The following is a 5,608-nucleotide window of genomic DNA, read 5'->3' as shown; positions in this document are numbered from 1 at the left end:
CACAGCAGCACATCTCATCAAAAAAACTAGATCTAATGGCCCAGATTTGGTCTCTAGTTCGGTCTTTAAAATTGGTTCGACATTGATGACAACTCTATATATATATATATATATATATATATATATATATATATATATATATAGGGATGTACTAATATGCTAACTAATTTTAAAGTGCTAACGTACATCCAACCACGTGCTGCCACGTGGCACGAAAAATGCAATATTGTATATAGAAAAATGCAATATGCATTTGTAAAAGTTATAATTGAATTTCGACAGATTGCATTTTTGTTATATGCAGATTGCATTTTTTATTGTTGAGTTTTGCATTTTCGATATTGACTGTTTAATTTGCATTTTTTATCTATACGGATTGCATTTATATATGTGAAAATGCAAAACCTAACAATATAAAATGCAATTATGTGAAAATGCAAAACTTAACAATAAAAAATGCAATTTTTCTATAACTAAAATGCAATCTGCGGAAATGCATGAACAACTTCACAAATGTGTATTGCATTTTTATATATACAATATTGCATTTTTCGTGCCACGTGGCAGCACGTGGTTGGATGTACGTTAGCACTCTAATTAAGGATGCGCCCTAGTGCTCCCCTATATATATATATATATATATATATATGGTCTTGTTAGGTTGAGATTATTTAGCTAAATTAAGAAATGCAATGTGAGCCACTAATCCACAAGATGAACAAAATATCAACAAATACCACATTATGTCAACATGGGGGTATAAGTGTCATTTCGTATTGTAATTTCTGGATTTGTTGAGCAAAAATTTTGGATTGAATTGGATGAACTTTGTGCAATACCGTTTTTTCCCCAAAATTGAAGCTGAAGAATTTGAGCAATTGAAACATGAATATAGGAAGTAAACAGAAGCAGGGAAGACAATTGCATGGCGAGGAGGTAGGGGATGAAGACAAGCGTGTTGGCGATTAGGTAGGAGGAGAGGCAGCAGACGCTGCTGGAGGCTTCTCGGAGGAGGATTGGTCGCTCGTTGATGAAGATCAGGAGGGTTTCGGTGGTGGAGGAGAGGAGGAAGGTGAGTGTGTACGCGAAGAGACCTAATCGCTTCTTATCCCCGATTTGTCTAATCCGATGTTGATGTAGATCGTGCCGAGCACGATTCCGACTCCTATGGCTTGCAATGGGTTGGTGACGAGCAATTGCTTCGTTCTGTAAATCATTTTCCAGAATCAGAAGGATATGAGTGTGATTTCGTGGATTCTCGAGCTTCCAGATCTGATTTTGTGTTCAATTGGAGAAGGAGAGATGGATTCAATTGATTTTTCCGGCTACTGCTCCGGCTGTTCCAGTGGTTGGAGGTCGGTGAGGATTTTCCTGGCGAATTTGAGGGGATCGAGCTAAGCGGGGAACGGTGAAGCCGTTGGAGAGGAGGAAGGCTTCGAGGGAGGAGTTGTCTCCGTGGTGGATCACGAAGCAGCAGCAGCTGCCGGAGCTCTTCTCCGTGCTGCAGTAGGTGAAGAGAGCGTTGGTGCCGTTCCGGAGCCACCAGCAGCGCAAGGGGGCGGCGGAGGTGGTGGAGCTCGATCGGATTCTCCAGGTGTTTGATGAATTCATTCAGAAGGTGTGTGCGTTTATGCGTGTGAAAGTTTAGAGTGATTTGTCTCGCTAATCTAATTATTAAGATTTGTTTTTTTCCAGGAATAAAATGTTCTTTTTTCTTGTTTATAGTGATGGTTGAAAGTGTTCTGTTTTTCTAGCAAATGTTTCCTTTCTTTTCAATGAGGGATTTCTTTTGGTGGATTGTTTTTCTTATTCTTGAGCTGAAATTGTTCTTGATGGAGTTGCTGTCTTACTTAATTCTGCTGATTTTTTATTGGTCTTGATATCTTACCATAGCTAATCTTTCTCTGTTTGCCTCTTGAGCTAAGATTTCCATAGCTTCTTGGTTCTTCCTGAAAGAAACATATTGATCTATTTGAGAAAAAGAGTGAGAGAGAGAGTGGAAAACATCTTGATCTTATAAGGAATAGAGTGAAAAGCAGAACTCTCAATATTGATGATGACGATGATGATGTGCAGAGCCATAAAATAGTACTCCCTCCGTCCCATAAAAGTTGAGTCACTTCATTCTGCGCACTTATTTTGAAAAAATCGTAATAAATAGTTAAAGTGGATAAATAGTAAAGTAAATTTGAAAATAATGTAGAGAAGACTCTTATCTACGTTATTCTCAATTTTACTTTACTATTTATCCATTCTAACTATTTATTATGATTTTTTTCAAAACGAGTGCAAAAAATGAAGTGACTCAACTTTTATGGGACAGAGGGAGTAGTTATTTTTTAATTACAAGAATTGTTTTAGTTGTTGACACTTATATACAAGTTGTTAACAAGATGTTGAAATTTTGCTATAATTGTTGACATTTGATACTGTGGCTATTGATATGTGAATTATAACTGTTATTCCCTCTGTCCACGATTAGGAGTCCCAGTCACTTTTGCGCATCCATTTTATAAAAATAATAAAAAATAGTTAAAGTGGAGAAATGGTAAATTAAAAGAGAGAATAATGTTGACAAGAGTCTTCTCAACATTATTCTCTTTTTTACTTTACCATTTCTCCACTTTAACTATTTTTTATCATTTTTATAAAATATGTGCGCAAAAGTGACCGGGACTCCTAATCGCGGACGGAGGGAGTATTTTTTAGTTGTTGATATTTTAATACGAGTTGTTGACATTTGATATTGTGGCTATTGATATGTGAATTATAAGTGTTATTTTTTAGTTGTTGACATTTTAATACGAGTTGTTGACATTCGATATTCTGCCATTTTAGAAATGAAATGACGATAATACCCCTAGTTGGCATAATCATGTCAACTATACACATATAATGTCAACATTTGATACAGCCACTCATTCATAATTTTCGTGCGATGTCAACAGCGTGTAGTTTATGTCAACTAGGGGTATTATCGTCAATAGCTTGCACATCAAATGTTAACAACTTATAGTTGACATTATATGTGTATAGTTGACACGAATTGTATATGTAGTTGACATTATATGTGTGTAGTTGATATGAATTGTATATGTAGTTGACATGGATTGTACACATAGTTGACATTATATGTGTGTAGTTGACATGAATTGTAAATGTAGTTGACATTATATGTATGTAGTTGACATTAATTGTATATGTAGTTGACATAGATTATATAGGTAGTTGACATGCATAGTTGATATTAAAAAGGGGAGATAACTAAATCTTAGCAACTGCTTTTCAAATGAGAAATATTACCAAACAACCAAAGTGCAAAATATTTCATGCTTTAATTTGGAGAAATAAAAGAGAGAGACACGTAACATTTGCCTCAAAAGAAGAATTCTTTACGTATTTTCCGTTCCTTTCATACTTGATAAATCATCCAACAACAATAAAAAAGAAACAGAAATTTGTGGAAGAAAAAAAAAATTAGGAAATTAGAGACGACACAATTAATAAACAACATTCATATCAAAACAGAATCCCCAAAACAGCAACAGATCTGCTACATTGCCCTCAAAGCTGAATCGAAGCCAACACGAATTGGTAGAATTGCAAATCAGCGACTGCAGTGGGTGATGGCGGAGCAGCAGCGAGAGTAGGGGTGAATCGGAGCGCGGCGGGCAAGGGATCCTGTTAGCAGTTATACGCCTCCTCCTCCGCCGCCGCTCCTCCGCCGCATCGCCTCACATAGCTCCTGTGCGCGTAGTACGCCTCCGCCTCCACGATCCCCGTCTCCGCATCGTCATGGGTCTGGATCTGAATCTAGATCGGGCGGCGCTCATAGTGGCCGCGCGAGATCCCCTCGAGGTCGTCCATCCTGGCGAGCGCGGCGGCGTAGAACTCGCCGGAGACACGGTGGCCATTTTTGTGCTTCTTTTCTTATTTGTGGAAACCTCATCGATATTACTACACTTGCTCAGGATTGAAGACAGTGGTGAAGATGAATCCCCAATCCCCAAACACAAGCTGAAAACCCTAATTAAAACATATAATTACCATTCTACCCTTTCATAATAAATTAATCTAAAAATATTTTTTGTGTGGTAAAATTTGAACCACTCATTTAATAAAAATGAGTGGCTGATATTGCATCTCATTTCTCAATTAGCCTAAATAATCTCAATTAGCCTAAATAATCTCATTTCTCAATTGAGATTGCATCTCATCTCATTTCTCAAAAATAATTAATATTGATAAGAATATCGAACGTCAACAACTCGTATTAAAATGTCAACAACTAACAAATAACACTTATAATTCACATATCAATATCGAGAATATCAAATGTCAACAACTCGTATTAAAATGTCAACAACTAACAAATAACACTTATAATTGACATATCAATACCGAAAATATCGAATGTCAACAACTCGTATTAAAATGTCAACAACTAAAAAATAACACTTACAATTGACATATCAATACCGAGAATATCAAATGTAAACAACTAAAAAATAACACTTATAATTCACATATCAATAGCCAAAATATCAAATGAACTAAAACAAAGTTGAGATATCACAGTTAACAGGCAAGAAAAGCAACAAAACTGTCAGACATCCAATTCAATCATCAAATAAAAGTTCAATCATCAAATTGGTCAATCATCTGCGTCGGACTCACTACTAGAGGAACTCCCTGAATCAGAATCTGTAAAAAAAACAAGCTCAAATGAATGAACATCTGTTTCTGTTTCCGTTTTCCATACTTTCACCCCCAACACAATGTAGAAACGCAAGAAGAATCAATATCAATACCACTCAAGGATGACAAATCGCTTCTTGAGCTGCCAGAACTACTTGAGCTACTGCTGACATTGCCTCTACCATCATTCTCCTGTCCAACTCCAACAACACCATCATTCTCCTGCCCAACAACACCTTCTCTCTCAATCTCAATCTCCACAGCAGGGAAGCTCGCTGCTGGCATATCGTCATCAATATCTACATCTTCTTCATCATTTTCTTTCATCATCTTGCCACAATCATCATTCTTGTCGCTCAATGCGCCCTACACAACATTACCAACAACATGAATAAACAGTGAAAACACCACAAAAAAGACAAAAATCTTGATGCAAATTAAACTTACCACATCAGCATCAGTAGCAGGACTGGAGGGAATAGAAACTCCAGCAGCTGGATTGTTGTTCATCATCAACGCTTGCCGCTTTGTCTTGCTCACCATTTTCTTCCAATTGGTCACAAACCGATCAAGTTCTCACAGCGTCTCCGTATCAAGAGCCTCAATATCAAGCTCAATTTCATCGCTATCCTGTGCCAAATGCTCATCCCTCTTCCTGATTATCTGTACAAGTTGAGGCATCTTCTCTTGGGGTAAATTCTGCAACCCAAATCCAAGTTTTGTTGACATCCAATTCCTGATAATACTTCCAATTCCATAAACAAATCAACAATTAAGCTTGCAAAAAGTTCAAATCCTATAACAAAAGCAAATATTGGAAAATCAATCTCTCAAATGAGTTCACATCCTATACAATTGAATCATCTACTGCAAAAATATGGTAATATGGTTGCAACAGAAGCAAAAATAT

Source organism: Salvia hispanica, chromosome 1 (assembly GCF_029641045.1).
Source record: "Salvia hispanica isolate PSC_SH4W2 chromosome 1, Shi_PSC_v1, whole genome shotgun sequence".
Lineage (NCBI taxonomy): Eukaryota > Viridiplantae > Streptophyta > Magnoliopsida > Lamiales > Lamiaceae > Salvia > Salvia hispanica.
Note: the sequence above shows the minus strand (reverse complement) of the source record.